The sequence below is a fragment of the Acipenser ruthenus genome, chromosome 2 (assembly GCF_902713425.1).
Source record: "Acipenser ruthenus chromosome 2, fAciRut3.2 maternal haplotype, whole genome shotgun sequence".
NCBI lineage: Eukaryota > Metazoa > Chordata > Actinopteri > Acipenseriformes > Acipenseridae > Acipenser > Acipenser ruthenus.
The window spans coordinates 51525555-51549326 of NC_081190.1; the positions used below are offsets into that span (position 1 = coordinate 51525555).

The window sequence follows — 23772 nt, forward strand, 5'->3', positions numbered from 1 at the left end:
CTGAATACTAAAAAAAAATTCTATTTACATGGAGCTGTTCTTCAGTTCATGTACACTACCGGTCAAAAGTTTTAGAACACCTCAATTTTTCCAGTTTTTATTGAAATTTACGCAGTTTATTGTCTCAATGTACTCTGAAATTAAAGCATAGAACAAATAAACAATTGGAGATAAAAAAGAAATCATGGAATCGTTTTGTTTAACAAAATTTAATCTAAATTTTTGACTCATCAAAGTAGCCACCTTTTGCAGATATAACAGCCAAACACACTCGTGGCATTCTTTCTACAATGGAAATCAAATATTGTTCGGAAAGTTCTTCCCAACACTGTTGCAGAAGTTCCCACAAATGTGTTGCACTTGTAGGTTGCTTTGCTTTCACCCTTCTGTCCAGTTCATCCCAAACCAGCTCGATGGGGTTTAAGTCTGGAGACTGTGCTGGCCATTCCATGATTTGAAGCCTACCGTCTTGTTCTTTTCTTCTAAGGTAGTTCTGACATAGCCTGGAGGTATGTTTTGGGTCATTATCTTGCTGTAGGATGAACCCCTGACCAACTAGGCGTATACCAGAGGGTATTGCATGGCGCTGCAAAATGCTGTGGTAGCAGTTTTGGTTCAGGGTGCCACTCACTCTGTGCAAGTCGCCGACTCTGGATCCAGCAAAAGAGCCCCAGACCATCACGCTTCCTCCTCCATGTTTGACAGATGGTGTCACACACCGAGGAACCATCCTTTCGCCAACTCGACGGCGTACAAAAACCCTGCGTGATGAACCGAAGATTTAAAATTTTGATTCATCGGTCCATAAGACCTTCTTCCAGTCTTCAGTAGTCCACTGGCGGTGCTTCATGGCCCAGGCAAGCCTCTTTTTCTTATTTTGCCATCTTAGCAATGGCTTTCTTACTGCCACTCGACCTGTCAAACCTGCAGCTCGAAGTCTTCTCTTCACAGTTGAAACTGAGACTTGCTTACTTCGACCAGTGTTAAGCTGTGCTTGAAGTTGTTGTCCTGTGAGCCGCCTATCACGCAAGCTGTTGACTCTCAGAAACTTGTCTTCTGATTCTGTTATGGCTTTGGGTCTGCCAGACCTCTTCCTGTCAGAGTTTCCTCCCATTTCCAAGTGCCTTTTGATGGTGTAGGAAACTGTACTCACTGACACCTTGGCTTTCTTTGCAATTTCTCTAAAGGAAAGACCTACACTTTTAAGGGTTATAATGGTCTGTCTGTCTTCCTTTGTTAATTGCCTTTTTCTCACCATTATGAGAGCAATATACTACTTCCTGCAGTACAATACTGTCCAAATAATGCTTAAGCGGGTGTAGTAACACAGTCGTTCCAACACTGCTTTTATACAGACAGAGGGTTTGTAAGTAATCAACAAAAGTTGGGGCACCTGTAGGAATTGTTAGCATCAACTTTCAAGGCTTAATTTACTTCCATTGCTGCAGAACAGATGTAAGTTGTTAACCCATTACTTGTTCCCTGAAAAAGGCCTTTTTGTATAACTCTGAAATGTACATTATTATTCAGTTTTTGGTAACCTAAACTTTTTTTTTAACCTCTGGCAGTTTACCGCTTACCTTTGTACCATTTCAGGTTATTCACTGGACTTGAACTGCTTAAATTTCAATAAAAACTGGAAAAATGGGGGTGTTCTAAAACTTTTGACCAGTAGTGTACATCGTACAGTTGATCTGATTTTGTACAAATACTTAAAAATAATCTTTCCTCCTATTAAATTTCAAGGAAATCCACTAAACAGATCATACCCACCAGCTTTTGTAAGGCACAGTGCAGATGCTATGACAATGTTACCATGAATATGGAATTCTAGTTGCGCTTTAAAAAAAGATTTCTTAAAAAATATGTTTAGAACATAAGAACATAAGAACGTTTACAAACGAGAGGAGGCCATTCAGCCCATCTTGCTCGTTTGGTTGTTAGTAGCTTATTGATCCCAGAATCTCATCAAGCAGCTTTTTGAAGGATCCCAGGGTGTCAGTTTCAACAACATTACTGGGGAGTTGGTTCCAGACCCTCACAATTCTCTGTGTAAAAAAGTGCCTCCTATTTTCTGTTCTGAATGCCTCTTTATCTAATCTCCATTTGTGACCCCTGGTCCTTGTTTCTTTTTTCAGGTCAAAAAAGTCCCCTGGGTCAACATTGTCTATACCTTTTAGGATTTTGAATACTTGAATCAGATCACCGCGTAGTCTTCTTTGTTCAAGACTGAATAGATTCAATTCTTTTAGTATGTCTGCATACAACATGCCTTTTAAACCTGGGATAATTCTGGTTGCTCTTATTTGCACTCTTTCTAGAGCAGCAATATCCTTTTTGTAACAGGGTGACCAAAACTGAACACAATATTCTAGGTGAGGTCTTACTAATGCATTGTAAAGTTTTAACATTACTTCCCTTGATTTAAATTCAACACTTCTAACAATATATCCGAGCATCTTGTTGGCCTTTTTTATAGCTTCCCCACATTGTCTAGATGAAGACATTTCTGAGTCAACATAAACTAGGTCTTTTTCACAGATTCCTTCTTCAATTTCAGTATCTCCCATATGATATTTATAATGCACATTTTTATTGCCTGTATGCAGTACTTTACACTTTTCTCTATTAAATGTCATTTTCCATGTGTCTTCCCAGTTCTGAATGCTGTCTAGATCATTTTGAATGACCTTTGCTGCTGCAACAGTGTTTGCCACTCCTCCTATTTTTGTGTCGTCTGCAACTTTAACAAGTTTGCTTACTATACCAGAATCTAAATCATTAATGTAGATTAGGAATAGCAGAGGACATAATACTGATGGTACACCACTGGTTACCTCGCTCCATTTTGAGGTTTCTCCTCTAATCAGTATTTTTTGTTTTCTAAATGTTAACCACTCCCTAATCCATGTGCATGCATTTCCTTGAATCCCTACTGCGTTCAGTTTGAGAATTAATCTTTTATGCAAGACTTTGTTCCAAAAAGAATCCTTAAAAACAATGTTAAAAATACATTGATGGAAAGCATAGCAAAAAAGTATACACTTTCTACTTTACTTGACAGCGTTTTATGCTTGTCAGATGATTTAATTATGAGTCTTTTTGGTAGGTAAGTTTGGATTAAAACAATGAAAAGATAAGAACGTCCCAAGTGAGGCAGCACTGTAATAATAGACAGGATGGGTCGATATCTTTTCAAAAGCTAGAGGTTGCCATGAATGACTGAGAACCGATACCTTTAAATGGTATCTACCCTGTTTTAAAGATGGAGCATTTTGTTACAGCAAAACCACTTTCTACTTAAAACAAAACAACGACTTGCTCTTTAATTTCCTATTTATTTATTTATTGGTTAGTAGGCAATTTAAATTTTATTTGGATGCACACAAAAATCTAAATAGTATGCAGTCATATAGACTTTGAAAATAATGCATATAAGAGGCTAACATTGTTCTAAATTCTAGATCGCTCTTTGTTTGAGTTTGTGTGTGTGTGTGTGTGTGTGTGTGTGTGTGTGTGTGTGCGTGTGCGAGCATGTGGTGCCCTATTCTTAATTTTGCAATGTAAAATAAAGTCTACAGCATGTATTGGTTTTTGTATATTTTAATGGCACTATCATTTAATGTGCATTTTTTTGAAGAAATAGAAAGTGATAATAGTGTAACGATTGACTATCAGGGATGCTTGGCAAATACACAATTCACCATATGTAATTGTCAGCAAACTGCTACTAGGACATAACGTGCACGATTCATGAGTAACACCACTTGAATCCTCTGCCGAGAAATTATAAAGAGGACAGAGAGAAGCTGGAACAGAAAATGGAGCATTTATTGTGCTCTGCAGGTAATAGACCCTTTGTAGAGTTGGCTCAAATACAGAACAAATTATTTCATAATAAATCACATCCAAAGTTATATGATAGCACTCAATATTTAACCATCTGGCCCAACAAACACTATATCTAGCTGAATCAAAAACATCATATTGCACACTTGATAAACTGATTATAGTTTGCACATCAATAGTAAGTATTGAACATCAATTGTAGCCCAGTTATATTGCACACCTTAAAACCCCTTTGCGGTCCATTTATTCAGCGCGTCTCAGGCGCGTCAGGTCCCATTTATTTTCACACGCGCAGTTTATTTTAGACGCGCTGTTTTTTTTTTTCACAGTAAAACAGGTTTAAAAGGTACTGCATATCAACAGGACACTCAGTACTGCATCTCCAGCCCCACCCCACCCCTTGTTCGCTATATTTTTCAAAAAAAACTCTTAATAACAGTACATACCGATAAATCATCTCTTGATCACTCGTTTTATCACCAAACTCCTCAATAATGCGATCCAAGTCATTATTTTATCACTATAACATCTAAAAAAAGCTCTGCAAATGTCTGTGATATTCTTTCAGCGCTGGATGAGGAAGCAGCTACCTTGTTTGTTTATGTCCGTGTTATCTATGTGGTGTCGGGGCTATCAGTATTCACGAGATACACCCCTTTTTTTCGGCTTCTCTAAGCTCATATCGGTCTCACACGGCCATTGAATGGTTTTCTCGGCTTTTTCCAGAGAAAAAACGACTAGAGACCTGTTTTTTGCGTCTTTTTGATGATGTCGGATAGGGTCCGACATAGGACCGCAAATGGTTAATCTTGTATATTACACATAAGCTAGTTATATTGCACGCCTTGGTTAATCATGTATATTGTGATCAGTGAAAAAAAAAAAAAAAAATTCTTATGTCTCTTAAATACACTGACTGTTTCGTTGCCACCTATTGAGGATTTGCGATTGTGGTTTTTATCAGTTTAGTGTTAATTATAACTATGAATGTAGTTATGAAATAAAATAAAAAATAACAGATGCCAAGTATTTTTGTCAGTACAGTATACCCATTCACTTGAATTCTGTATGTAGATACTATTGAATCAGAGCTGATTATCTGTAAACATAGCCCTATAAATACACCTTAATATAATTAAAATAAAAAGTAGAACATAACTGACATCTGCCATATATTAACATTCTGCCGAAATTATATTCATGGTAGCTTTAATAAAACGAATTTGTTCATAAGTTTTACTAACTGCGTATAATTTATCTCGAATTATCTGAATTTTCCCATTGACTTGTCAACACATTGTGGCAGTAGGTTTATACTAGAAACACATACAAAAAACAAAGAGGCATTATTGCTAGTTTTTTAAATAATAAAATAAAAGGTTAAACAAACACTTTGCTCACAGATCGAAAATAAAATATAAACAAAACAAATCACGAACACAATACACCACAGGTCCTTTAAGGTCAGGCTGGGCAGTAGCTTTGATGGTTCCTTTTTAAGTTTTGTTGTCTTTCTTTTATTTCTACTCTCCACTGTCGCTGTCGTTCCTTCTCTGAACTCCCCAGCACGAACTGGATGCGCTGGAGATTTTTATACAGGTGACCATTTCCCGATTAGCAACAATTTAAACAATAAACTAACTCGGGAGATGGCCACCTTCTGCACGAGTGTGTGTGTGCTGCATTTTTTTTCCCTGCGTTGATCCAGCTGCAACAGTTCTTCAAAAAATGTTTTCTTAGTTTACAATATGTGTCTTTTTATACTGTACTGTGTGTAAAATATCAGGCTTTCCAGTGTATTTACGGTGGTTTAAGTTACACCAGTTAGTGAAACTGATCTGCTAGACACCACCAGGGAAAAATGGCTGCTTTGAAAAATATTTTTTCCAAGACTGTACTCACATTTCCATGTTAACAGCTGCCCCTAGTGGTGAGAATGTGTCATTTCAGGGTAAAAAAATTGGTGAAACTGGCATGTTACCCATATTGATTGGCTCATGGCGGTCATGTTTGTTGATGTATGAACTTTCCCTGACAAATTTTTTTAGAGGACAGTACAAAGATAACGTATAACCAAGATTCACATCAATCGGCCAAAGGGCTCATGAGGAGTTGTTGTTTAAGCGTTTTACACAAAATCCAACATAGCTGCCACACCAAGTGCCCGATCCATTTTTCCTTAAGTAGAATCAATCGTGGACATGAGCACACTATGTACAACATTTTTCACAGCTGTACTATTTATCGTTCATGAGAAGAAGACTTTTGAATATTGTCCAAACTTTTCATTAAATCCAAAATGGCTGCCAAACCATGTGACTTGCGCAAATTTGCTGAATATCACCGACTATCATCCATCGGCATCTACCAGTGTACCGAATTTCGTGAGTTTTTGAGCATGTTTTGGCAGAAAAAAAAAATAATAATAATCCTAACAAAAACAATAGGCTTCCCCAGCTTACGGCTTGGAAGCCTAATAATCACATACAGTTAAATTATATTTGAAATGCAATTTAACCAATTCCAAATGCAAAGCCTCTTTCTGGAGTTAAACCCTTATCACTATCATCAGCTTTTAAAATAAATTGGTGCCAAGCCATTCTGAAAACTTTTAACAGCCTACAATGGATAACTGAATTACAGGTTCTTATTAAGACAATTCTGTGTAATGCAGTAATATTAGGTAAGCATTCAGTCTTTTATGCAACTAAACTACTTGGCTATTTAGGCATGAACACATACCACTGTCATGAAAAGTATATAGGTAAGGTAAATAACAATGAACAACAATGACTAAGATCGCAGTAAGTCTGTGATGAAGGGCGACTTGTTTTCAGAAGTAGCTGCAACAGTCGACCTGCGCCTGTAAACTAAAGACTCGGGACAAAATCTGTAACAGCAGTGCATCACATAACATTGCCTGTTACATAAACACTGCAACAAAGTATCAGGATAGATCCGAGTTACCCAAAACTGTTCATAATTATGAAAAGGAACTGCTAATTTTGTGAGCTGCGAAATTGGGAAACAACATAGCAGCTACTGTTATGACTTAGAGGTGATATTGGCGTGAAACAAAAATAACCCAATATTAGTCGTCTTTATTTTCGGACACAATTTTAAGAGCTTGTTTGACGCATAATATCACTAACATGGACCTATGTGACAGAGATCGAATGATTCTTAGTGTTCGATCTCCTTCCTGACTTGTGAGGGCGCTGTGTAAAGGGAACAGATTATATTTTATTAAACTACACTAACTACATACACTATAATAGTGTTCTATATATATATATATATATATATATATATATATATATATATATATATATATATATATATATATATATATATAATCAATCATTTATACTTTTGCGCTGCAACTGTAAGAAATTTACAATCGTAAAGGTTGTTTTGAGTGCTTCCGCTAAAAAGCCCTGATTTCGAATCTTGACCTCTGTGCTTTATTCTTTAAGTGGATGGGAAACTGTAAACACTATTTGCAAGATATACATGGTACAACAAACCAAATATATAAATAAACTTTTTTTTTTTTTATCATTGCCATAAATAACAGGGTTAACTGTATACAAGAACAACATTCAGCATGGTTATTTTCTCTTGCTGGAAGTTCAAAACAGTTCCGAATCGGGCCTCAAACCACTTATTCTTCACCCCACAATGTCTTTCATTACACACCACACTCCTGCTGTCCTTATTGTAATACAGACTATTCAAAACGTCAGAGAAATCCGTAATGATCGCTTTCACAGTCTGAAGCCATGTGTATCTCTCATCTGTTCCTGGTATGTGTTCCCTTAGTGATGTCACGGCATCATCGGTGTGTTGTCGGTATTTTCCGGAATTATTGATAGTTTTACGTCTCTCAAGTGCTCTAAAATTGATCATGGAGATTTATTTTCTTGCTCATTGTGAAAGTAAACCAAGTACAACCCCAAAGCCAAAATAATGATTTTCTATGTGAGATATGGACTTTAAGGCCAGCACTACAACCGGACAACACTGCACATCACGGATAACTTGTACTACACCACAAGCACTACAGCACTCACTCTGGATTTGTGACCGTGTTTGTGTTTTGTGTGTATGCACTGGATTATTGTTATTATTTACGGGACCACAGCGCAATAACATAAAACAAAAATAAATCTATTTATTGGTCTTGTTTTTTTTTTTTTTACTATTTTATGTATTCACTACTTTTGTTTTATTTACAATTTTGTATGTATTTACCGGTATTTAATATGTCATGTATTATTTATTATTTTATTTATTTATTTTGTTATTTACTTATTTGACCGCAAGAGGTCAAAATTAATTCTGTTTATCATCTTATTTATTGTAGAAGTGTTTTTATTTCTCCTCAGATTTGGACTTTTACACTCACACCACCCCTTGGTGTTATTACATTTTGGTTGACAGAGATCAATAGTTATGGTGTAGTGAATACATAAATTATTTAACATGTTTTGTAATTTTACTTTGTAATATCTGTGACTTTTTATATTCCAGCATGTTCTGAATCATGTAAATAGTTACTGGAAAAAGGCTATTCATATGGAGACAGATTAGTGCTGTATCTGTAGCACCATAATGTCAGACATGAAATACTGAAATTGGATAGGAGGAGGTAGGGATGGGAATTTCAAATAGTTTCCTATTCGAATACACAGGGGTCAACATTTTCGTGTATTCAGATACCTGAAATAAAGAATAAAAGGCAAATACGTATGTGTACTACAGCAGACAGCATAAAAAGTGTAAAGTTCACTCTTTGGAGGAGCCAGCCGGGTTCATGAAGTGTACAAACAATGTCTATGACGAGATTTCTTTGTTCAAGTTACTTATTTTGTTTTAAATAACTTTAGCATAACAGAGGCAGAAGTGACTAGGCACTGTAAAATAAACAAATCTCCTGGGCCGAATGAGATCCTCCCAATAGTACTCAAAGAAATGAAAGAAGTTATTTACAAACTGCTAACCAAGATCATGCAACAGTCTCTTGACACAGGGGTTGTACCACAGGGATCAGTATTAGGTCCTCTGTATAGTAAGCAAACTTGTTAAATTTGCAGACGACACAAAAATAGGAGGAGTGGCAAACACTGATACAGCAGCAAAGGTCATTCAAAATGATCTAGACAGCATTCAGAACTGGGCAGACACATGGCAAATTAGAGAAAAGTGTAAGGTACTGCATGCAGGCAATAAACATGTGCATTATAAATACCATATGGGAGATACTGAAATTGAAGAAGGAATCTAAGAAAAAGACCTAGAAGTTTATGTTGACTCAGAAATGTCTTCATCTAGACAATGTGGGGAAGCTATAAAAAAGGGCCAACAAGATGCTCAGATATATTGTGAAAATATTGTGTTGAATTTAAATCAAGGGAAGTAATGTTAAAACTTTACAATGCATTAGTAAGACCTCATCTAGAATACTGTGTTCAGTTCTGGTCACCACGCTACAAAAAGGATATTGCTGTTCTAGAAAGAGTGCAAATAAGAGCGACCAGAATTATTCCAGGTTTAAAAGGCATGTCATTTGCAGACTGGCTAAAAGAACTGAATCTATTCAGTCTTGAACAAAGAAGATCTGATTCAAGCATTCAAAATCCTAAAATCAAGGGACTTTTTCGACCTGAAAAAAGAAACAAGGGCCAAATGGAGATTAGATAAAGGGGCATTCAGAACAGAAAATAGGAGGCACTTTTTTACACAGAGAATCGTGGGAATCTGGAACCAACTCCCCAGTAATGTTGTTGAAGTTGACACCGTGGGATCCTTCAAGAAGCTGCTTGATGAGATTCTGGGATCAATAAGCTACTAACAACCAAATGAGCAAGATGGGCCGAATGGCCTCCTCTCGTTTGTAAACTTTCTTATGTTCTTTTATTAGTCATTGCGTTGTTCTGCTTAGCATTTAGTATGTCTTTATATTCATCATAAAGCTAAATTAGCATTCTAATTTCAGTGTTACTAAAGTTAGGCTTCCTTTTCAGCACATGATATATCCATTTGTTTACAAATTTAAAGTTAGCCGGTGCCATGCTTCCGGAAGCTGTTTCACGACTGCTTAGTAACAGCGGCTATGTGCAGTCATTACACACACTCAAGCGGGGGATCTGTTAACATTAGCTGAAAACAGACTGTGACAGAAATACAGTGATTCTTGGTGGTAAATCTCCCTCCCGACCTGTGAGGGCGCTAAGTAGCGGGAACAGAGTACCTTGGACGGGTTGGCCCGACAGTTCTTTCCCAGGGTTCAAGGGAAGTCGGCCAGCTAGAAAGGGGGCGGAACTAACTCATCGACCTGGATGGGAAACGATGTGGCAGTCGCGGATTGGAGGGGCGGCTGCACTCGTTTACCAAGGGGTCATGTGTGACGGCATAAAAGGGGACGGAGAGACGCAATCTGTTCCTTCGCTTTGGTTACGAGAAGATAACCTGGAAGGCACTGTGCAGTATTTTGACAATGTAGTGTTTGTTTTGTTTTGTCTCTAATTGTTGCTTGTTGTATTAGTAGACAGCTAACACGTTCTGGAGCTGTATCACTCACCATGAGCACTACAGCACGCACCCAGGACTGGTGACTGTGTTTGTACATTGTGGGAAGGATACTTGTGTTTATTATTTGGGACTGCAAACCCGTTATTATTTACCCCGCGCTCTACACATTGTTGTGTATTGCCGGGGATCATTATTTGGTCACCAGACCTGGATTGTTAAGAAAATAAAATACTTTTCCAACTGGATTACAAATCTCTGCCTGCTAATTACACACCGCATCACTCCTGCACCTGTACACTGCAAACCACTTTGTCACAGAGGGCAACAAAATTGCCAACAATTTCAAACAGAATACGTTTACTGTAGAATTTTGCTGTTACAATCATTGCATGATTAATTAGGGTCCTTACGTTTAATATGCCAGTCGCATTCACATGAACGTGCAGGGTTTAACACTGATTTTTAACACTTGTCAAGCGTTGGCTTGTAAAAAAAAGACGCGTTTGCTTCTACTAGTAGCTAATATAAGTCTTTTTCATGTACTCAAATATGTAATATGCTATTCGAATAGTTTTTTATTTTATTTTTATATTCGTATACTTGTGTATTCAACTACACTGACCCATCCCTAGTAGGAGGATACATTGTTATACCTTTTTTTAAGACATTTTTTTTTTTACTTTTTTCTGCCAATTCTGTACCTATTTACATTTACCATGTTCTGAATTCAGTTCTAAGCTTTTTAATGATTTGATAAAATGTGAATGACTTATGACTAGGGCCCTATGTTTTACGCAACCTGCTTTCTTAGGCTGCACTTCATTACTCCCACCGCAAGGTGGTCATGTAGTCTGCTTAATTAAACCACTTATTGATTAATAATCTCCAGATTCCTTTAATCATCTCAATTAGTCATTCTATTAACGTGCATTGGTGCGTTGATTAGGTGGCAGCAGCAGCTACAGACATTTATTTAGTCATGCATCCCTTTATTACTAAAACGTCTTATTCAATATTATTTCTTAGAATGTGTAAATAAATCATTTAAATGTTTCAGTTTACTAGTAGGAACACATAATTTGTCCACAAAATATTAAAAAAAACAGTTCTGATTGAATTTATATAAAATACTGAAATCACAACATCAATGCTGTAACATATTACAAATATAACATAATAATAATAATAATAATAATAATAATAATAATAATAATAATGCAAGGTTGTTTGCAAGCAGCACATTAAGTGTCACTTACAGTTTCATGAAATAAAATGTCCCATGCATTAAATGTTGCTATTAAATTTAAGCATCGTCAGTTGGTTAACCCTGCCTTCTTTCATAGATTGAAGTTGTTCTGTAAAAACTTGGCCATAAGAAGACACACTTCTTTCAGCATCTACAGAATTGGTGTTAAACTGGGAAATAATTCTTCAGCTTTCATCCAAAATTCATTCAAAGTCATTCTACTGCCATTTTCTTTTGCATATGGTAGGTATTTGTCCATTTCTGATTTACAGTCAGCATCAAATCCTGGAATAGAATATAATGGGAGGGCTTCCAGATCCAAACTACACACTTCTTGTGGGTCGAATATCCTTACTGCCATCAGAAAGTTTTATAAGCTGATTTAATAAAACGTGGTTTCTTTTTGCATTGATCCGGTTTGTAGTAATTAGTCAGTTAGCAATTAGTCATGGAAGGTTTTTACACAGTTTGTTTATTGCTGCGTCTGTGCTGTGTACCTCTTTGTTCCATTGCTCGGTATGGATTTATTAATTCTGCAACTTTATTATATGTTTGATGGACTCTCACTTCACGTCCCTTGGCGTGCGTCACAATTAGAGAGAGCTGAGATTTTAAACTTTGCACATCTTTATGCAATTTCTGGAGGTCTTTTTACCAGTACAGTGTTTGGTGAAATGTGCATTTCTTTTTCCACGAAGCCTGCGTAAAAAGGGATGTATTTGGAATGATATTCAGCAGCAGAATACGAAGTGCGCCATCGTGTTATGCATGGCTCAGGTTGCAACTTTATGGGTAAAGTACAGCCTTCTTGTTGGATTGCTTCTGTCAGATGGTCTTTCAAACGTAGTTTTCTGTTTGGGCAATGTTTAAACATTTTTTTTAATGGTTGCAACCAGCTTGTCTGCTTTCGGAAAATTATTTGCCCAGATATTGCTGGCAAGGGCTATTATGTGGACATTACAAGTCAAATGTACTGGATTTGGCAGTAAACCTCGAAGAATGTAATTGTATGCCTTGATCATGTAACTGGCATTATCAGAGACAAAGCCAGTCACATTATGAAAATTAACTTCAAATGTGTTTACACATTTCACAATGCCCTGTGCCACCGATGAGTAATTCACAGAGTGCAGATTAACTGTATCGGCTAATATTACTTTCAGTTTGAAGGTATTCGATAGTCCTTGGAGAACAAACAAAATGTGCAAAACACACTGATCTTTTGCATTTGTAGACTCGTCAGTAACTACAGATACACTGTCAGACATCTTTACCAGTTGTACAATTTTCATCTTGTGTAACTCAGCAATCTGGGGTAGATATTCCCTTCTCAGTTGACCTGCTGCAGGAATTGCTCCCACATTTATTACATGTTTATTCAGAAATGCACGTAGTTTGGGATTATCAATTCTTTCCAGGGGAATATTAGCACAAACAAATGCCTCTGTCAAATCGAAAATAACATCTCGTCGGCATTCATAATTTTCGTTCCCCTTACGGTTTTTTTTTTACTGGAGAACGCCATCTCATAGCTGTCAATCTCAGCCTTTCGTTTTCTGTGTTTTTCTGATGATAAATGTCGGTCTATTGTTGACTTTCGAGTGTGGTCCACAGATAAACTGCAAGTTGTGCAAAATAAATTATACCCGTCGGTGTACAGAACAATCCAGGTGGATTCAATGAAATGCTTTTTGATTGCGATGTCTTTGACTCCATGTTTAGGTCTCTCGATTTTTCTTTTAACGCATCAATTTATTCAATTACCATTTATACTCATTATAATTAGCTTTTATTTTTCTAATTAGTCAAAGCGTAATGTGTTGATTTCTTAACACTAGCACTGCCATAGCCGCTTTTTGAACGGCTTTTGCAATTCAAATTTAAATATCTACGCGTATGTGAATATGTCGTGCATGTCCGTTCTTAAGTGTTACTAAGTATTTGAATTAAATACCCATACGGTGTTTCAGCTGCAGAATCGTAAAAATGAATAAGTTATAAGCACTTGCTTCTTCAACCGCCAGACCCGCAGTTTATGCAGCATATTGAAATCAATACAATATAGCCGACAATTTAGTCTGGGCTTTGTAATAAAATCAACATCATTGTGAAATAACGTATTATAATCCTGTTGAGTGCTAGAAACACTGATGAAAGTCATTCTACACATCATATATTATTATTATTATTATTATTTACAATACATTTTTCAGGCAGAAAGACTGCCACCCTGAGTGTGATGGTGAAAACAAATTTAAAAAATGTATGTATTTTAAGCATTTTAAGCTCTGTACAGATCAGTGACCATCGGGACTGATGCTAAACGAAAGCCAGAGACTGTTGCATTTTACAACGCAACGAAGTACGGTGTGGATATACTGGATCAAATGGCAGGGCTGTATTCTGTCAAAGGTGGTACTCGCAGGTGGCCTGTGGCTGTTTTTTATAATGTTTTGGACCTGGCAGCCATCAACTCTTTGGTTTTGTACAAGGAGAGCACCGGCAACACAATCACTCGGAGGGACTTCATTTTGCAGCTAGCCCTGAAGCTATGACTTAAAAACAAGCGTGTGCATTTTCATTAAAAATTATGCCTTGGAAAGGGTTAATGCCAAGACCAGTGGTGGGTTTTCAAACCTGCTTTGGTTGTGACCTGAGCGAGATCAGAACCACAGTGTTCGGTTGTAATCTCTCTGTCTGAAGCCGGGTCATAATGTTAACTCCATTCCAAACTGTATACTGGCTATGCGGGAGAAATGGGCATCTTGCCTATAAGCTGTTACACATTAATTCATGACTTCATTACACTATGGTAATGTTACTGTGATAATAGAAAAAAAAGATTTATAAACATGTTTGAATTATTAAAATATCAACCAACTTTGAAAAATGTACCTATCTTTATGTGTAATGTGGCATTAAAAAACAAAACAGCATTTCTCTTACCTTTTTAAATAAATGTGTATTATTAATAGGGCTACAGCATTATAAAAGCTGTCCTTTTGACAAGCCTATGTGTACACAAAACATTCTTTTTTTTATTTAGCCTTCAAATAAATTAGATCTTCACTATTCATTTGGGAAGTAGCTAACCTAGTAGCAGAAATAGTGTCATTCTCTACCACTGGCAATGCTTGAATTTAGCTAAGCAGGCACACTGTCACTGTAACTTTTAGTAGTGCTCCAAGTTTGTGAATTTTAAGACATTTCTCAGGCCACCCTGTAAGAAGTGGGTTTGTCTGACATGTTAAAGCAAGAAAACGCCAAAACCACAGCACAAAACATTTTTTAAAGTAAGGTAAAACTGTTCCGATAATGATTGTACAACACTATGAAGGTTAAACTATGATACTGGATATTTAAACAGTTTATTTATGCTATCTAATAACTTAGTGTGTGGCAGATCACATGTCCTAATGCAGCAAGAATGTTTGAATGAAACTCTGCTACACCACAGGAAGTGTTTTCATAACAGGAGGCATAAGAAACTACAACTTCCATAGAATTGCCAGTAAAATATCAGAATATTCGAAAATCAAGAAACATTAAATAATGTTAATAAGAAGACATTGATTTTTAAACTTTCATTAACACCCCTTTAAGATCTAGCCTCTTCTGCCATGAATTACACCAGAATACAATTTCACCACATTAATACTGTGACTCAACCAGGAAAGCTTTCCAGATTTTTATGGTAAAGTAAGTGACAATAAACAGGATTGAACTTAATTTTAAAATAACTTACCATAATTTTCTGAAATTGAAATTAAAAAGAAAAATATCACTTGTATTATTTATAGGAAGCCTAAAAAATGCATGACATGGCATGTTGAAAAAGTGGGTGTTTCTGAATTACATTGCTGCCCTCTACAGTGGAACCAGAAATAGTAATAATGAGATGAAACTGGTAATCGGAAATATCTTTTACTTCCTTGTGTGTTGGAAATGCTATATGGAGTTGTACTACAAAGAATTGTACTAAAAAGTAAATTGGAAATATGAAAACAGGAGTACATGCATTTACATTGCCAATGTTTACCCCTGGTAAATTAGTAATGTCTTATTTTATGGGACCCAGAAAAAATTGATCTAAACCAGTAGAAATACAACGTCAAATACAAACCAGGACTTATTAACCTAATGACTAGAATGAGCTTTCTGCAATTAAAAACAAAGTTGTATTTTAATTAGAAGCTGGTTTGTGGCAAACCACATGATAGCAATGTCATTGCACCAAAGTTAAACTACATAAAACACTAGAAGTTGGTATGTTGGGGGTCTTAAATCAGACACAGTGTTGAACCCAATACAATGACCTTATTTCAGTTTAAAACTGAATTAGTATGATACAGAGAAGAGACCACTATTCCCTGGTGGTCCATGTTTTGGATTTCCAGCAATATTGTGCCTTTCACTCAACCCCAAAATTAATACTGTTCACTCCCCGTTGAAAGTGTAATTTCTGCCTTTCAGAATCAAACAGATTCTGAAGCAGAATTAAATCATCAAAACTAAATCAATGTTGTCTAAATTATACAAAAGAAATTCCGTAAAAAATAGCATTCATTTGTTATTAAAAGTTTAAATGCTCATACCTTAAAACAGCCAGTAATCTAAATGTTGATTTCATGAAACTGTTCCAGATTACTGTTAAAAAAGTTAACCATGATTGAGTTAAAGCTTTCTTAATAAATAATATAGTCTAATAAAGAATATGTACTTGTACCATTTGTTCCATTGTGGGTTTAGCAGTATTGAAAAACCATGATATTTTTCTTGACGATACGATTATCAATACAATGACCCCTTTTTTAAGTAAAATTGTCTGCTAATATAAACATGAGCATGCATTCATTTGTGTCTACACTGATAATTAGAGAATATTCATTTATTAGCATATACTCTATCAGCCTCACCTACCAATCACTGTGTTAAGGGTGTTTTTGTCAAGTCTGCAGCGAAGCGAAACGGAAGCTCAGCAGAGGCGGGTTATTAAAGTTGATAATCCCATCAGGGTGACAGTGAAATTCGAATTGCTCTGGCCGGTTTAAAATCCAGTGTGGACTCGCCTCATGTTCTTGATAAGAGTCACGCTGTGTGTAAAATGTGTAAGGCTCGAATTTGCAGGGCTCCAGACTGGGACTAAAATTATTGCAAATGTGCCCAAATAAAAAAAAAATGTAAACAGTTTTTTCAGTTAGGCGCATTGGTGCCTGTAACATAAAAAATGCTGCCTCTCCCTGTGCAACAGTTGTTACGGTGACCAAACGTGAGAGAGTGTTGTGTAAAAATGTAGTAATATCGTAAATAGCAGAACCAACTCACTGCAATTTAAACTTGTTTTTACTGAAAAATAAACGGTAGCATTTAATCATAAGAGCTGTCTTGTATTACATGCTGTCAGATCAGGACTTCACTGACATTGAGCATGGGGGCTGCAGCAAGCTATTCCCATGTTACAACTTTTACTGTACACAATTAAAAGTGCCATCACCAATTCCAGACACAACACTTGCAAAATATTTAAAATCTAAACATATTGAGTTCATTGCAGTCATCAGATGCATAGATTAACCACTCAGCAGAATGTGGAACAAACAAGTGAGTATAGACATTTAGTTACTGTTTTAGTATCACTTTAGTGTCTTAACAAGTTGTTGTATTTTAAGCAGTTGAATATGGTAGCAACTAACTTGCTCCTGAAGTCGCACCCAGCAATTGAATTTGGGAACCAATTTTTTTGGGCCTGGAGCCATTGGCTCCTAAGACAAAAACTTTGTCTGGAGCCCTGATTTGTAGTTTTGTTTTAAAGAAATGTATTTGAAAGAAAACAGGAAACAAAAGCAAAACAGGCCGTGAAGCTTGTTGGACCAAAAGTGCTTTACCGGTGTTACTGCAAACACTTGCACAAGCAAATGAGAAAATTGTGTGATTGTTATGTTTCATGCTTAATTTGCTGTATCGTGATACATATCTTATTGTGACCTTCGTATCCCGATACATATCCTATCATGAAGACGCTGTCGATACCCAGCCCTAGAATGTATTGTCTCATTCAATCCGGGCAGAACCTGCAGATGGACATCCATATAAAAGTAGAAACACATTTTGAGAAATAGAGAGAATGTTTTATAATTAATGAAACCTGTCTTCCTAGTATAATGAAGTATAGGAAAGCAGTCTTGGTAAAATAGACATGAGTCACACATTTGTCTGCTCTGAATGTAAGCAGCAGAATATATCATTCATTGGTTTCTGTACTTCCTAAACTTTAATTATTTCATAAATATTTAGTATGAATTCAATCAATTAACATGCACTGGAGTACAAAAACAAGCTAATGTAGTTGTGAGTGTGATGTTATGGGACAAGACCATTGGTTACATATATCTTTCTCCATCTTCAACAACATGGATAATGTGGGACTTTGGTGTTCAGTCCATTCTGTTAATATTTTACAAGTACAGCCTGTCAAGAGATAAAAAAAGGAAAGAAAAACTCTTACGTAGAGCAAATGATGGGGGAGGATTTGATGTATGAAGGAAACAGCAGGCAGTGTGGCTAATCCTCAAGACTTTTGAGCGTTCCAGCTACATAAATCAGAGTGACTTTTTGAATAGCCTCATAAAACACAATGTCATTGCCATTCTGTTCACGGTGTACAGACTCTCCCGTTAGCATACAGATCATTAGGAAACTTCTAAGCAATCAAGTAATGTGAGGCTGATAAAATTAATCAATTCCCATGCTCTCAGGACAAGCATTATGAAAAATCCCATATGGGTTGATATGTCAAGGAACCTTTTTATAGGAACAAAGAGATTACAACAAGGTCATTTATTTGGCCATGTTTAAAATGTTGCTTAATATAGTCTTTTCAAAAATGACCTATCATCTCCGAAAAATGTATCATGCAAAAAAGAATATCTGACTCTCTGTGTTAACTGTTTAAATGGACTTGCTTATTAAATTATATATATATATATATATATATATATATATATATATATATATATATATATAGACACACACACACACGCACACACACACAGTCAAAAAATAACAAAATAGTAAACTCACGCTGTGTAAACAAATCCATGTAAAGACTACTCTATGTGACTTTTTCAATCTCTATTATGAACTTTCTAGGAAGACAGTTTCCCTTTGGTGGTCATAACAAAGACATTCTACTGTAATAATATATAGGAGAATGATGGCTTGGAGTCTGTTACGGAGATGTCACAAGACAGAAGGCTGCACAGTTTATAGTCATCTGAAACCCTGAGGAGATACAAGTCATCTGGTACTGTTTACATATACTCACTGGTACTGTTTTTTAAAAAAAGAACAAAGAATGGTTATTCTGACAATTAAGCTGACAGAAAACCTAGCATTGTCACAGAGAGATGATATTTTATAATAGTTTCAAGTTGGTCTATCAAATGAATTTCCTTCTAGATTTCTCAACACATTCCCTGTGATCCCTCAACTCGTAACTGAAATATGCTGGGATTTTGTTGCTTTTGCTTTACAGTAATCTGTCGCATATCCGACTGCAGTGGGACCAGAGTAAGGGCGTATATGTAAAAAGTCAGATGAATGAAACCTGTTTTAAATACCATTATACACAGCTGTAACAATTACTATAGTCACTTAATTATTGTTTTGAGGTTCAGCTTTTATTAGGGAGCTCCCCTAAATCCCTTGTTTAGAAATATACATGGTATTAATGCTTGTGACAGAGTAGCCGTCTGCCGTGTGGGTGCGTGCATTCGCTGCTGAGTGACAGGCAGGAGATCGAGATGGAGGTTGAAGCTGATACGCCCCCGCAGGCGAACAGGATTTATTTACATATCAACACACTGAACAGCTCAAGGGACACTACCAGCAATGGTAGCGCATGGAGCATATACAACACAGTGTAAGAAAACATTGGTAGGATCTACAATCTCTGAACTTATCTTCTCTGTTCAATAATAAACTAACATTGCTGAAGAGGTTGATCATGGCGGATAAACGGTTAGGGCGGATATGTGATGAGCGGTAATGAGTCTTTGAAATGTTTTTGGCTGTTAAGGACATTACTGGCTGCAGTGATTGACAGAGTGTGAAACCCCAATGACAATTCTGATGGACACCCCTTGACCTTTGCCTGGTCTAGTTAATTTCTTAACAATTTATGACGACTGTGTTTTTTAAATGAATTCGTAAGAAAGAACTTTACTCTTCCATAAACATCTCTACAACACGCTCAACATCATCAATATACTGACAGCCATTACCAGTGTTTCATTCACAAGGTTAACATTTAAGAGATATTCCTCTTCATTTCCAAATCCATATTATTTAAAATTGCAATCCAAGTTATTGTATTTTTAGCAATATTCTGCAGACAGCAATAAAGCAGGTACCAGTCAATCAGAATATGCAAAATCTTGTAGCTATATATATTAAAAAAAAAGGTTGTTAGGCATTCTCTATAGTACGGCTTTTAAACATTACAGGTACTTGAACAAAAAAATGCATAGACATTGTGGGTCATTCATACTTACTAATGTGGGGCTCAATTGGCAGTCAACAAATGTAGGCTATCTATTTTGCTTGCCTGTATAATGTTTTTTTTTGTCTGTTAAGTCTGTAAATAATGTTCCGCCTGTGCTTTGAAATGGACTGTGTGGGTTAAGTTTATGTTCAACAGCAGTATATAGGGAATGTCTGGGGAACCCTTACATTTGGAAACTAATAATTGTTATATTTGTTCTTTTCAGTATATACTAGCTAGGGGTGGGAATTATAAACGTTTAAACATATAAAGTCTAAGTGGTAAACGTATAATAATATGCTCGATATATAACCAGTCACGTGACACATTTCACCAAATGAATATTTTTTAATGTATTCATTTTAGTAATTTATCATCATATACAGTAGTCCGTTGCGTATCCGACTGCTGTGGTGCCACAGTAAGGGCGGATATTATAAAAAGGAAGGGCAATTGCCTCCAAGTAGGTTTTCTAATTGGTGTAACAGAAAGATTGACACTGGGACGGGTTTTATTCTCAGTCGATCTGGTGCTTCAGTGGCGCACTCTGTGTTCATGCTGTAGTGGGCGTGGTATGGTATCTCGTCCACGTGGTAAGAGATTTACTGACGAAGCCATGTTTGGAAGCCATATTTTGCAAGTATTTTGAGGAACCAGATGAGAAAACCGTGGTATGTAAATAATTATGCCAAACAAAATCGGCGTATCACAAAAACACAAGTTCAATCCTTCACCATTTAAAATGAAAACATTCAGAAATTACTGTGGATGGAGCTACTGATGAAAGTAAAAAGCAAACATCCATAACAACATTTGCTATAGAGTGGGCCAAACAGGGTGTGATCACATTATCCTCTATGAGAAGGAAGGTGTGTGTGAATCGTGAATGCAGCAGTTTTTATTTATTTATTTATTTTTTAAATTTAGTAGTCATCAGGTATTTTCGTATTTTCTCCAAATTTAGAATATCTGACCTTGTTTTTAAGACAAGTGGCCATTGAATTTCCAGACTCCGCTTTGTAGAAAGTGATGAATTTCTAGATGTGATGACATTTGTTGAGCCATGCTGTGCCGACCCATAAAACAATAACAGCGAGCCTGGAAAAACTTAAAGAAAACTGTGCTGCAGCTGTTCATGCAAAACTTTCAAAGGGAGAAAAGGTTGCAATTACCACAGACTTGTGGACCCCATTCACCAATCTTCCCATAGGTGGAAGGCTTTTTTCACTTAATGGGTGATGGGTGACTATTAAAAAATTGATGCTTTGATCGCTAGTTCAAATCCAAGCTATGCCACTGCCGACCTTGGCCGGGAGTTCCCAAGGGGCAATTGGCCAAGCACTGCCCGCGAGGAAAGGGTTTAGGTTGGCTGGGGAATCCTTGGCTCGCCACACACCAGCGACCCCTATGGCTGGCCGGGCACCTGAAGGCCTGCCTGTGTGCAATTCAGAACTGCGTGGTCCTCCGATGCTGTAGTTCTGTAATGGCTTCACGGCGGGCTTGCAGTGCGAAAAAAAGCGGATGGCTGACAGCACACCTTTCGGAGGGCGCAAGTGCTCATCTTCGTCTCGTCTGAGTTAGTGCGGTGGTTGCAGCGGTGAGACAGGTTGACTGGAGGGTCGTAAGGTTCAATCCCAGGTGGGGGACACTGCTGCTGTACCCATAAGCAAGGTACTTTACCTAGATTGCTCCAGTAAAAACCCATCTGTATAAATGGGTAATTGTTTGTAATGTGTAAAAAAAAAGAATGTAATTGTATGTAAAAAATGTGATAACTTGTAACAATTGTAAGTCGCCCTGGATAAGGGCATCTGCTAAGAAATAAATAATAATAAATAATAATAATTAGGCATACCAAATTGGGAGAAAATAGGGGGTAAAATAATTTAAAAAAAAAAAGAAAAAAAAAGAATGCTTTGATCGGTGTATTTGAAGATATGTAGGGAAATACATATCACTCAAGGGACAAAATACACAAAAGCACATTCTCTGGCCACAACATCACATTTCATTTTCAACTTTTCTTGATGAAAACTAATCCATGTTTGGAAGGTTACTATACGTCCTCTGCTTTTGACCAACTCTGAGGACACCTGATTCTTAGTTGTTATTAGTTTATTTAGCAGACGCCTTTATCCACGGCAACTTACAGAGAGTAGGGTGTGCAAACTATGCATCAGCTGCAGAGTCACTTACAACAACATCTCAACCGAAAGACTGAGCACAAGGAGGTTAAGTGACTTGCTCTGGGTCACACAATGAGTCAGTGGCTGAGCTGGGATTTGAACCAGGCACCTCCTGGTTACAAGCCCTTTTCTTTAACCACAGGACCACACCTCCTAGTTGTGTCTGAATAATGCTTAAGAATAACATACAGTAGAAGCCTGTTCATCCGAACAGCTTGGGGGACAGAAATGGTTTGTAATAATAAGCGTTCACATGAACCCAAGTTTACAAAAGCCAGCAATGTATCTTCATATATTGTATTCTAAAGGTTTATTTGCATTTTTCTCATAGCCCCAAACACTGTATTTCCTGAGTGTTACACTGTATATAACATCAGCGGTACTGAAACGTTCTATACAAGTACAATAAATGTAAAACTGATTCAAACAATATATGTTATATATATATATATATATATATATATATATATATATATATATATATATATATATATATATATATATGATAAGACTAGTGTTTCAAACATTAATTAAAAGGTCTTCATGAATTCATTTAACAAACATATGCACATACAGCGCTAAAGTGTACACAATGTGTCAGTTACATCCCTGCTGTTTTTATTTATTCATTATTCATGGTTAATATATACAGTATTGTACACTTATATGCAAATATGGAATATGGGAATTGAATGGGAATATTCCTTGATACATTTTCATGTGTGTGGTCAAATTCGAACATAGTTTGTTGGAAAAGATTTATATTTATTGTCAAAAAGGTTTAAAAAAGTGGCACATTTTGGCTCCTTTGTAGTCCTAAATGAGTCACAGCGAACAATTTGTGCGTTTTTTTATATTTTTTTATTTATTGTTAATACTTTTCTTGCTTTTGTTATCTATTATCTACAAAAAAAACATAAAATACGGTTTAATTATATATATATATATATATATATATATATATATATATATATATATATATATATATATCTATATATATATATATATATATATATATATATATATATATATATATATATATATATGCGCCAATGGTTGTTTTGTTGTTTTGACTCGTATTAATAATGTTTGTTAATATGCTTTTATGGGGGGGTCGAAATTGGGCAAGGGTGCGAAATTTGTCATTATACCAACGAAGTGCGTTCCGGCATGACTCCAGCACTGCATTTATGTCGTTTTTACTGCTAACCTGTAATTACTCAAACCAAAATATCATTCCGTGATTACCCTAAAACGGTCTGCATGTCACTGGTTCTTCATTTATAGATGGGGAAATTAAAATAGTCATTGTACATATTTTTATAACGAATAAAATAGTATGTAACTGCTTTTCTTTTCTATTATACATACCTATACTGTGATTTATTTGTAGGCTCCAATAAATTAATAGAATA

The 23772-nt window shown here is 36.3% G+C and overlaps 1 protein-coding gene across 2 annotated transcripts in view; it reads right to left on the reverse strand.

Moving 5' to 3' along the window:
* LOC117409029 (glutamate receptor ionotropic, delta-2) overlaps nucleotides 1-23772 on the reverse strand; it is a 612251-nt gene that overhangs the window by 586705 nt on the left and 1774 nt on the right. The gene's annotated exons all lie outside the window — the stretch shown is intronic.